The sequence below is a fragment of the Nicotiana tabacum genome, chromosome 11 (assembly GCF_000715075.1).
Source record: "Nicotiana tabacum cultivar K326 chromosome 11, ASM71507v2, whole genome shotgun sequence".
NCBI lineage: Eukaryota > Viridiplantae > Streptophyta > Magnoliopsida > Solanales > Solanaceae > Nicotiana > Nicotiana tabacum.
In genome coordinates this window covers 56,595,836-56,608,469 of record NC_134090.1, presented here as the reverse complement: position 1 = coordinate 56,608,469, position 12,634 = coordinate 56,595,836, and positions in this window count along the sequence as shown.

The following is a 12,634-nucleotide window of genomic DNA, read 5'->3' as shown; positions in this document are numbered from 1 at the left end:
TTATTTTGAACTTTTTGAAATATTAACCCGTCGTCATTTGATCAAGGTCGAACTCTTCTTTTTGGCGAAGTCCCTTAGCCTTAAAGGGTGTAATTTCGAGCTTGTCGAAACATTGACCCGTCATCGTTCGATCAAGGTTGAACTCTTCTTTTTGGTGAAGGCCCTTGGCCTTAAATGGTGTTATTTTGAACTTGTCAAAATATTAACCCGTCGTCGTTCGTTCATGGTCGAACTCTTCTTTTTGGCGAAGGCCCTTGGCCTTAAAGGGTGTTATTTTAATCTTTTTGAAATATTAAACTGTCGTTGTTCAATTAAGGTCGGACTCTTCTTTTTGGCGAAGGCCCTTGGCCTTAAAGGGTGTTATTTCGAACTTGTCGAAATATTGACCCGTCATCGTTCGATCAAGGTTGAACTCTTCTTTTTGGTGAAGGCCCTTGGCCTTAAATGGTGTTATTTTGAACTAGTCAAAATATTAACCCGTCGTCGTTCGATCAAGGTCAAACTCTTCTTTTTATCGAAGGCTCTTGTCCTTAAAGGTTGTTATTTTGAACTTTTTGAAATATTAACCCGTCGTCATTTGATCAAGGTCGAACTCTTCTTTTTGGCGAAGTCCCTTAGCCTTAAAGGGTGTTATTTCGAGCTTGTCGAAATATTGACCCGTCATCGTTCGATCAAAGTTGAACTCTTCTTTTTGGTGAAGGCCCTTGGCCTTAAATGGTGTTATTTTGAACTTGTCAAAATATTAACCCGTCGTCGTTCGTTCATGGTCGAACTCTTTTTTTTGGCGAAGGCCCTTGGCCTTAAAGGGTGTTATTTTGAACTTTTCGAAATATTAAACCGTCGTTGTTCGATTAAGGTCGCACTCTTCTTTTTGGTGAAGGCCCTTGGCCTTAAAGGGTGTTATTTCGAACTTGTCGAAATATTAACCCGTCATCGTTCTATCAAGGTTGAAATCTTCTTTTTGGCGAAGGCCCTTGGCCTTAAAGGGTGTTATTTCGAACTTGTCGAAATACTGACCCATCGTCGTTCGATCAAGGTCGAACTCTTCTTTTTGGCAAAGGCCCTTGGCCTTAATGGGTGTTATTTTGAACTTTTTTAAATATTAACCCGTCGTCACTTGATCAAGGTCGAACTCTTCTTTTTGGCGAAGTCCCTTAGCCTTAAAGGGTGTTATTTCGAGCTTGTCGAAACACTGTCCCGTCATCTTTCGATCAAGGTTGAACAATTCTTTTTGGTAATGGCCCTTGGCCTTAAATGGTGTAATTTTGAACTTGTCAAAATATTAACCTGTCGTCGTTCGATCAAGGTCGAACTCTTCTTTTTGTGGAAGGCCCTTGGCCTTAAAGGGTGTTATTTTGAACTTTTTGAAATATTAAACCGTCGTTGTTCGATTAAGGTCGAACTCTTCTTTTTGGCGATGGCCCTTGGCCTTAAAGGATGTTATTTCGAACTTGTCGAAATACTGACCCGTCGTCGTTCGATCAAGGTCGAACTCTTCTTTTTTGCGAAGGCCCTTGGCCTTAAAGGGTGTTATTTCGAACTTGTCGAAATACTTACCCGTCGTCGTTCGATCAAGGTCGAATTCTTCTTTTTGGCAAAGGCCCTTGGCCTTTAAGGGTGTTATTTGAAACTTTTCGAAATATTAACCCGTCGTCATTTGATCAAGATCGAAATCTTCTTTTTGGCGAAGTCTCTTAGCCTTAAAGGGTGTTATTTCGAGCTTGTCAAAATATTGACCCGTCATTGTTCGATCAAGGTTGAACTCTTCTGTTTGGTGAAGGCCCTTGGCCTTAAATGGTGTTATTTTGAACTAGTCAAAATATTAACCCTTCGTCGTTCGATCAAGGTCAAACTCTTCTTTTTATCGAAGGCCCTTGGCCTTTAAGGGTGTTATTTGAAACTTTTCGAAATATTAACCCGTCGTCGTTCGATCAAGGTTGAACTATTCTTTTTTGCGAAGGCCCTTGACCTTAAAGGATGTTATTTCGAGCTTGTCGAAATACTGACCCGTCATCGTTCGATCAAGGTGGAACTCTTCTTTTTGGTAAAGGCCCTTGGCCTTAAATGGTGTAACTTTGAACTTGTCAAAATATTAACCCGTCGTCATTCGATCAAGGTCGAACTCTTCTTTTTGGTGAAGGCCATTGGGCTTAAAGGGTGTTATTTTGAACTATTCGAAATATTAAACCGTCGTTGTTCGATTAAGGTCGAACACTTATTTTTGGCGATGGCCCTTGGCCTTAAAGGGTGTTATTTTGAAATTTTTGAAATATTAACCCGTCGTCATTTGATCAAGGTCGAACTCTTCTTTTTGGCGAAGTCCCTTAGCCTTAAAGGGTGTTATTTCGAGCTTGTCAAAATATTGACCCGTCATCGTTCGATCAAGGTTGAACTCTTCTTTTTGGTGAAGGCCCTTGGCCTTAAATGGTGTTATTTTAAACTTGTCAAAATATTAACCCGTCGTCATTCGTTCATGGTCGAACTCTTCTTTTTGGCGAAGGCCCTTGGCCTTAAAGGGTGTTATTTTGAACTTTTCGAAATATTAAACCGTTGTTGTTCTATTAAGGTCGAACTCTTCTTTTTGGCGATGGCCCTTGGCCTTAAAGGGTGTTATTTCGAAATTGTCGAAATACTGACCCGTCGTCGTTCGATCAAGGTCGAACTCTTCTTTTTTGCGAAGGCCTTTGGCCTTAAAGGGTGTTATTTCGAACTTGTCGAAATACTTACCCGTCGTCGTTCGATCAAGGTCGAATTTTTCTTTTTGGGGAAGGACCTTGGTCTTTAAGGGTGTTATTTGAAACTTTTCGAAATATTAACCCGTCGTCATTTAATCAAGATCGAACTCTTCTTTTTGGCGATGTCTCTTAGCCTTAAAGGGTGTTATTTCGAGCTTGTCAAAATATTGACCCGTCATCGTTCGATCAAGGTTGAACTCTTCTTTTTGGTGAAGGCCCTTGGCCTTAAATGGTGTTATTTTTAACTAGTCAAAATATTAACCCGTCGTCGTTCGATCAAGGTCAAACTCTTCTTTTTGGTAATGGCCCTTGGCCTTAAATGGTGTAATTTTGAACTTGTCAAAATATTAACCTGTCGTCGTTCGATCAAGGTCGAACTCTTCTTTTTGGTGAAGGCCCTTCGCCTTAAAGGGTGTTATTTTGAACTTTTCGAAATATTAAACCGTCGTTGTTCGATTAAGGTCGAACTCTTCTTTTTGGCGATGGCCCTTGGCCTTAAAGGGTGTTATTTCGAACTTGTCGAAATACTGACCCGTCGTCGTTCGATCAAGGTCGAAATCTTCTTTTTTGGCGAAGGCCCTTGGCCTTAAAGGGTGTTTTTTCGAACTTGTCGAAATACTTACCCGTCGTCGTTCGATCAAGGTCGAATTCTTCTTTTTGGCGAAGGACCTTGGCCATAAAGGGCATTATATTGAACTAGTCGAAATATAAACCCGTCGTCATTCGATCAAGGTCGAATTCTTCTTTTTGGCAAAGGCCCTTGGCCTTTAAGGGTGTTATTTGAAACTTTTCGAAATATTAACTCGTCGTCATTTGATCAAGGTCGAACTCTTCTTTTTGGCGAAGTCCCTTAGCCTTAAAGGGTGTTATTTCGAGCTTGTCGAAACACTGACCCGTCATCGTTCGATCAAGGTTGAACTCTTCTTTTTGGTAATGGCCCTTGGCCTTAAATGGTGTAATTTTGAACTTGTCAAAATATTAACCCGTCGTCGTTCGATCAAGGTCGAACTCTTCTTTTTGGTGAAGGCCCTTGGCCTTAAAGGGTGTTATTTTGAACTTGTCGAAATACTGACCCGTCGTCGTTAGATCAAGGTCGAACTCTTCTTTTTTGCGAAGGCCCTTGGCCTTAAAGGGTGTTATTTCGAACTTGTCGAAATACTTACCCGTCGTCGTTCGATCAAGGTCGAATTCTTCTTTTTGGCGAAGGACCTTGGCAATAAAGGGCATTATATTGAACTAGTCGAAATATAAACCCGTCGTCATTCGATCAAGGTCGAATTCCTCTTTTTGGCAAAGGCCCTTGGCCTTTAAGGGTGTTATTTGAAACTTTTCGAAATATTAACTCGTCGTCATTTGATCAAGGTCGAACTCTTCTTTTTGGCGAAGTCCCTTAGCCTTAAAGGGTGTTATTTCGAGCTTGTCGAAACACTGACCCGTCATCGTTCGATCAAGGTTGAACTCTTCTTTTTGGTGAAGGCCCTTGGCCTTAAATGGTGTTATTTTGAACTTGTCAAAATATTAACCCGTCGTCGTTCGTTCATGTTCAAACTCTTCTTTTTGGCGAAGGCCCTTTGCCTTAAAGGGTGTTATTTTGAACTTTTCGAAATATTAAACCGTCGTTGTTCGATTAAGGTCGAACTCTTCTTTTTGGCGATGGCCCTTGGCCTTAAAGGGTGTTATTTCGAACTTGTCGAAATACTGACCCGTCGTCGTTCGATCAAGGTCGAACTCTTCTTTTTTGCGAAGGCCCTTTGCCTTAAAGGGTGTTTATTCGAACTTGTCGAAATACTTACCCGTCGTCGTTCGATCAAGGTCGAATTTTTATTTTTGGTGAAGGACCTTGGCCATAAAGGGCGTTATATTGAACTAGTCGAAATATAAACCCGTCGTCATTCGATCAAGGTCGAATTCTTCTTTTTGGCAAAGGCCCTTGGCCTTTAAGGGTGTTATTTGAAACTTTTCGAAATATTAACCCGTCGTCATTTAATCAAGATCGAACTCTTCTTTTTGGCGATGTCTCTTAGCCTTAAAGGGTGTTATTTCGAGCTTGTCAAAATATTGACCCGTCATCGTTCGATCAAGGTTGAACTCTTCTTTTTGGTGAAGGCCCTTGGCCTTAAATGGTGTTATTTTGAACTAGTCAAAATATTAACCCGTCGTCGTTCGATCAAGGTCAAACTCTTCTTTTTATCGAAGTCCCTTGGCCTTTAAGGGTGTTATTTGAAACTTTTCGAAATATTAACCCGTCGTCGTTCGATCAAGGTTGAACTATTCTTTTTTGCGAAGGCCCTTGGCCTTAAAGGGTGTTATTTCGAGCTTGTCGAAATACTGACCCGTCATCGTTCGATCAAGGTGGAACTCTTCTTTTTGGTAAAGTCCCTTGGCCTTAAATGGTGTAATTTTGAACTTGTCAAAATATTAACCCGTCGTCATTCGATCAAGGTCGAACTCTTCTTTTTGGTGAAGGCCCTTGGGCTTAAAGGGTGTTATTTTGAACTATTCGAAATATTAAACCGTCGTTGTTCGATTAAGGTCGAACACTTCTTTTTGGCGATGGCCCTTGGCCTTAAAGGGTGTTATTTTGAACTTTTTGAAATATTAACCCGTCGTCATTTGATCAAGGTCGAACTCTTCTTTTTGGCGAAGTCCCTTAGCCTTAAAGGGTGTTATTTCGAGCTTGTCGAAATATTGACCCGTCATCGTTCGATCAAAGTTGAACTCTTCTTTTTGGTGAAGGCCCTTGGCCTTAAAGGGTGTTATTTTGAACTTTTAGAAATATTAAACCGTCGTTGTTCAATTAAGGTCCAACTCTTCTTTTTGGCGATGGCCCTTGGCCTTAAAGGGTGTTATTTCGAACTTGTCGAAATACTGACCCGTCGTCGTTCGATCAAGGTCGAACTCTTCTTTTTTGCGAAGGCCCTTGGCCTTAAAGGGTGTTATTTCGAACTTGTCGAAATACTTACCCGTCGTCGTTCGATCAAGGTCGAATTGTTCTTTTTTGCGAAGGACCTTGGCCATAAAGGGCATTATATTGAACTAGTCGAAATATAAACCCGTCGTCATTCGATCAAGGTCGAATTCTTCTTTTTGGCAAAGGCCCTTGGCCTTTAAGGGTGTTATTTGAAACTTTTCGAAATATTAACCCGTCGTCATTTGATCAAGATCGAACTCTTCTTTTTGGCGAAGTCTCTTAGCCTTAAAGGGTATTATTTCGAGCTTGTCAAAATATTGACCCGTCATCGTTCGATCAAGGTTGAACTCTTTTTTTTGGTGAAGGCCCTTGGCCTTAAATGGTGTTATTTTGAACTAGTCAAAATATTAACCCTTTGTCGTTCGATCAAGGTCAAACTCTTCTTTTTATCGAAGGCCCTTGGCCTTTAAGGGTGTTATTTGAAACTTTTTGAAATATTAACCCGTCGACGTTCGATCAAGGTTGAACTATTCTTTTTTGCGAAGGCCCTTGACCTTAAAGGGTGTTATTTCGAGCTTTTCGAAATACTGACCCGTCATCGATCGATCAAGGTGGAACTCTTCTTTTTGGTAAAGGCCCTTGGCCTTAAATGGTGTAATTTTGAACTTGTCAAAATATTAACCCGTCGTCATTCGATCAAGGTCGAACTCTTCTTTTTGGTGAAGGCCCTTGGGCTTAAATGGTGTAATTTTGAACTTGTCAAAATATTAACCCGTCGTCATTCGATCAAGGTCGAACTCTTCTTTTTGGTGAAGGCCCTTGGGCTTAAAGGGTGTTATTTTGAACTATTCGAAATATTAAACCGTCGTTGTTCGATTAAGGTCGAACACTTATTTTTGGCGATGGCCCTTGGCCTTAAAGGGTGTTATTTTAAACTTTTTGAAATATTAACCCGTCCTCATTCGATCAAGGTCGAACTCTTCTTTTTGGAGAAGTCCCTTAGCCTTAAAGGGTGTTATTTCGAGCTTGTCGAAACACTAACCCGTCATCGTTCGATCAAGGTTGAACTCTTCTTTTTGGTGAAGGCCCTTGGCCTTAAATGGTGTAATTTTGAACTTGTCAAAATATTAACCCGTCGTCGTTCGATCAAGGTCGAACTCTTCTTTTTAGTGAAGGCCCTTCGCCTTAAATGGTGTTATTTTGAACTTTTCGAAATATTAAACTGTCGTTGTTCGATTAAGGTCGAACTCGTCTTTTTGGCGATGGCCCTTTGCCTAAAAAGGTTTATTTCGAACTTGTTGAAATACTGACCCGTCGTCGTTCGATCAAGGTCAAACTCTTCTTTTTTACGAAGGTCGTTGGCCTTAAAGGGTGTTATTTCTAACTTGTCGAAATACTTACCCGTCATCGTTCGATCAAGGTCGAATTCTTCTTTTTGTTGAAGGCCCTTGGCCATAAAGGGCGTTATATTGAACTAGTCGAAATATAAACCCGTCGTCATTTGATCAAGGTCGAATTCTTCTTTTTGGCAAAGGCCCTTGGACCTTAAGGGTGTTATTTGAAACTTTTCGAAATATTAACCCGTCGTCATTTGATCAAGATCGAACTCTTCTTTTTGGCGAAATCTCTTAGCCTTAAAGGGTGTTATTTCGAGCTTGTCAAAATATTGACCCGTCAACGTTCGATCAAGGTTGAACTCTTCTTTTTGGCAAAGGCCCTTGGCCTTAATGGGTGTTATTTCGAACTTTTTGAAATATTAACCCGTCGTCACTTGATCAAGGTCGAACTCTTCTTTTTGGCGAAGTCCCTTACCCTTAAAGGGTGTTATTTCGAGCTTGTCGAAACACTGACCCGTCATCGTTCGATCAAGGTTGAACTCTTCTTTTTGGCGAAGGCCCTTGGCCTTAAAGGGTGTTATTTCGAACTTGTCGAAATATTAACCCGTCATCGTTCGATCAAGGTGGAACTCTTCTTTTTGGTAAAGGCCCTTGGCCTTAAATGGTGTAATTTTGAACTTGTCAAAATATTAACCCGTCGTCATTCGATCAAGGTCGAACTCTTCTTTTTGGTGAAGGCCCTTGGGCTTAAAGGGTGTTATTTTGAACTATTCGAAATATTAAACCGTCGTTGTTCGATTAAGGTCGAACACTTCTTTTTGGCGATGGCCCTTGGCCTTAAAGGGTGTTATTTTGAACTTTTTGAAATATTAACTCGTCGTCATTTGATCAAGGTCGAACTCTTCTTTTTGGCGAAGTCTCTTAGCCTTAAAGGGTGTTATTTCGAGCTTGTCGAAACACTGACCCGTCATCGTTCGATCAAGGTTGAACTCTTCTTTTTGGTAAAGGCCCTTGGCCTTAAATGGTGTAATTTTGAACTTGTCAAAATATTAACCCGTCGTCGTTCGATCAAGGTCGAACTCTTCTTTTTGGTGAAGGACTTTCGCCTTAAAGGGTGTTATTTTGAACTTTTCGAAAGATTAAACCGTCGTTGTTCGATTAAGGTCGAACTCTTCTTTTTGGCGATGGCCCCCTTAAAGAGTTTATTTCGAACTTGTCGAAATACCGACCCGTCGTCGTTCGATCAAGGTTGAACTCTTCTTTTTTTCGAAGGCCCTTGGCCTTAAAGGGTGTTATTTCGAACTTGTCAAAATACTTACCCGTCGTCCTTCGATCAAGGTCGAATTCTTCTTTTTGGCGAAGGCCCTTGGCCATAAAGGGCGTTATATTGAACTAGTCGAAATATAAACCCGTCGTCATTTGATCAAGGTCGAATTCTTCTTTTTGGCAAAAGGCCCTTGGCCTTTAAGGGTGTTATTTGAAACTTTTCGAAATATTAACCCGTCGTCATTTGATCAAGATCGAACTCTTCTTTTTGGCGAAGTCTCTTATCCTTTCGACCTTGATCGAACGACAATGGGTCAGTACTTTGACAAGTTCGAAATAACACCCTTTAAGGCCAAGGGCCTTCGCCAAAAAGAAGAGTTCTACCTTGATCGAACGACGACGAGTTAATATTTTGAAAAGTTCAAAATAACGCCCTTTAAGGCCAAGGGCCTTTGCCAAAAAGAACAGTTTGACCTTGATCGAACGACGACGGGTTAATATTTCGACAAGTTCGAAATAACACCCTTTAAGGCCAAGGGCCTTCGCCAAAAAGAAGATTTCAACCTTGATCTAACAACGACGGGTTAATATTTCGGCAAGTTCGAAATAACACCCTTTAAGGCCAAGGGCCTTTGCAAAAAAGAAGATTTCGACCTTGATCAAACGACAATGGGTCAGTACTTTGACAAGTTCGAAATAACACCCTTTAAGGCCAAGGGCCTTCGCCAAAAAGAAGAGTTCGACCTTGATCGAATGATGACGGGACAGTATTTCAACAAGTTCAAAATAACACTCTTTAAGGCCAAATACCTTCGCCAAAAAGAAGACTTCGACCTTGATAGAACGACGACGGACTAATATTTCGACAAGTTTTAGATAACACCCTTTAAGGCCAAGGGCCTTCGCCATAATGAAGATTTCGACCTTGATCAAATGACGACGGGTAAATATTTCAAAAAGTTCGAAATAACACCCTTTAAGGCCAAGGGCCTACGCCAAAAAGAAGAGTTCGACCTTGATCGAACGACGATGGACTAATATTCCGACAAATTCGAAATAACACCCTTTAAGTCAAGGGCTTTCGCCAAAAAGAAGAGTTCGACCTTGAATGAACGACGACGGGTTTAAATTCAACAAGTTCGATATTACAACCTTTAAGGCCAAGGGCCTTCACCAAAAAGAAGAGTTCGACCTTGATCGAATGATGACGGGTCAGTATTTTGACAAGTTTAAAATAACACTCTTTAAGGCCAAACACCTTAGCCAAAATAAAGACTTTGACCTTGATAGATCGACGACGGGCTAATATTTCGACAAGTTCGAAATAACACCCTTTAAAGCCAAGGTCCTTCGCCAAAAGGAAGAGTTCGACCTTGATCGAACGACGACGTGCTAATATTTTGACAAGTTCAAAATAACACTTTTAAGGCCATGGGCCTTCGCCAAAAAGAAGAGTTCGACCTTGAATGAACAACGACGGGTTAATATTTCGACAGGTTCGAAATAACACCCTTTAAGGCCAAGGGCCTTCGCCAAAAAGAAGAATTTGACCTTGATCAAACGAGGACGGGTCAGTATTTCGACGAGTTCGAAATAACACCCTTTAAGGCCATTCGCCAAAAAGAACAGTTTGACCTTGATCGAACGACGACGGGTTAATATTTCGACAAGTTCGAAATAACACCCTTTAAGGCCAAGGGCCTTTGCCAAAAAGAAGATTTCGACCTAAATCGAACGACAATGGGTCAGTACTTTGACAAGGTCGAAATAACACCCTTTAAGGCCAAGGGCCTTCGCCAAAAAGAAGAGTTCGACCGTGATCGAATGATGACAGGACAGTATTTCAACAAGTTCAAAATAACACTCTTTAAGGCCAAATACCTTCGCCAAAAAGAAGACTTCGACCTTGATAGAACGACGACGGACTAATATTTCGACAAATTTGAGATAACACCCTTTAAGGCCAAGGGCCTTCGCCAAAATGAAGATTTCGACCTTGATCAAACGACGACGGGTAAATATTTCAAAAAGTTTGAAATAACACCCTTTAAGGCCAAGGGCCTTCGCCAAAAAGAAGAGTTCGACCTTGATCGAACGACGACGGGTTAATATTCTGAAAAGTTCAAAATAACGCCCTTTAAGGCCAAGGGCCTTCGCCAAAAAGAACAGTTTGACCTTGATCGAACGACGACGGGTTAATATTTCGACAAGTTCGAAATAACACGCTTTAAGGCTAAGGGCCTTCACCAAAAAGAAGAGTTCGACTTGATCGAATGACGACGGTCTAATATTTTGACAAGTTCGAAATAACACCCTTTAAGGCCAAGGGCCTTCGCCAAAAAGAAGAGTTCGACCTTGATCGAATGATGACAGGACAGTATTTCAACAAGTTCAAAATAACACTCTTTAAGGCCAAATACCTTCGCCAAAAAGAATACTTCGACCTTGATAGAACGACGACGGGCTAATATTTCGACAAGTTTGAGATAACACCCTTTAAGGCCAAGGGTCTTCGCCAAAATGAAGATTTCGACCTTGATCAAACGACGACGGGTAAATATTTCAAAAAGTTTGAAATAACACCCTTTAAGGCCAAGGGCCTTCGCCAAAAAGAAGAGTTCGACCTTGATCGAACGACGATGGACTAATATTCCGACAAATTCGAAATAACACCCTTTAAGCCAAGGGCTTTCGCCAAAAAGAAGAGTTCGACCTTGAATGAACGACGACGGGTTTAATTTCAACTAGTTCGAAATTACACCCTTTAAGGCCAAGGGCCTTCACCAAAAAGAAGAGTTCGACCTTGATCGAATGATGACGGGTCAGTATTTTGACAAGTTCAAAATAACACTCTTTAAGGCCAAACACCTTAGCCAAAAAAAAGACTTTGACCTTGATAGATCGACGACGGGCTAATATTTCGACAAGTTCGAGATAACACCCTTTAAGGCTAAGGGCCATTGCCAAAATGAAGATTTCGACCTTGATTAAACGGCGACGGGTAAATATTACAAAAAGTTCGAAATAACACCCTTTAAAGCCAAGGGCCTTCGCCAAAAGGAAGAGTTCGACCTTGATCGAACGACGACAGGCTAATATTTTGACAAGTTCGAAATAACACTTTTTAAGTCCATGGGCCTTCGCCAAAAAGAAGAGTTCAACCTTGAATGAACGACGACGGGTTAATATTTCGACAGGTTCGAAATAACACCCTTTAAGGCCAAGGGCCTTCGCCAAAAAGAAGAATTTGACCTTGATCAAACGAGGATGGGTCAGTATTTCGACGAGTTCGAAATAACACCCTTTAAGGCCATTCGCCAAAAAGAACAGTTTCACCTTGATCGAACGACGACGGGTTAAAATTTCGACAAGTTCGAAATAACACCCTTTAAGGCCAAGGGCCTTCGCGAAAAAGAAGATTTCGACCTTGATCTAACAACGACGGGTTAATATTTCGACAAGTTCGAAATAACACCCTTTAAGGCCAAGGGCCTTTGCCAAAAAGAAGATTTCGACCTTGATCGAACTTCAATGGGTCAGTACTTTGACAAGTTCGAAATAATACCCTTTAAGGCCAAGGGCCTTCGCCAAAAAGAAGAGTTCTACCTTGATCGAACGACGATGGGTTCAGATTTTGAAAAGTTCAAAATAACGCCCTTTAAGGCCAAGGGCCTTCGCCAAAAAGAACAGTTTGGCCTTGATCGAACGACGACGGGTTAATATATCGACAAGTTCGAAATAACACCCTTTAAGGCCAAGGGCCTTCGCCAAAAAGAAGATTTCAACCTTGATCTAACAACGACGGGTTAATATTTTGACAAGTTCGAAATAACACCCTTTAAGGCCAAGGGCCTTTGCAATAAAGAAGATTTCGACCTTGATCGAACGACAATGGGTCAGTACTTTGACAAGTTCAAAATAACACCCTTTAAGGCCAAGGGCCTTCGCCAAAAAGAAGAGTTCGACCTTGATCGAATGATGACGGGACAATATTTCAACAAGTTCAAAATAACACTCTTTAAGGCCAAATACCTTCGCCAAAAAGAAGACTTCGACCTTGATAGAACGACGACGGACTAATATTTCGACAAGTTTGAGATAACACCCTTTAAGGCCAAGGGCCTTCGCCAAAATAAAGATTTAGACCATGATCAAACGACGACGGGTAAATATTTCAAAAATTCGAAATAACACCCTTTAAGGCCAAGGGCCTTCGCCAAAAAGAAGAGTTCGACCTTGATCGAACGACGATGGACTAATATTCCGACAAATTCGAAATAACACCCTTTAAGCCAAGGGCTTTCGCCAAAAAGAAGAGTTCGACCTTGAATGAACGACGACGGGTTTAAATTCAACAAGTTCGAAATTACACCCTTTAAGGCCAA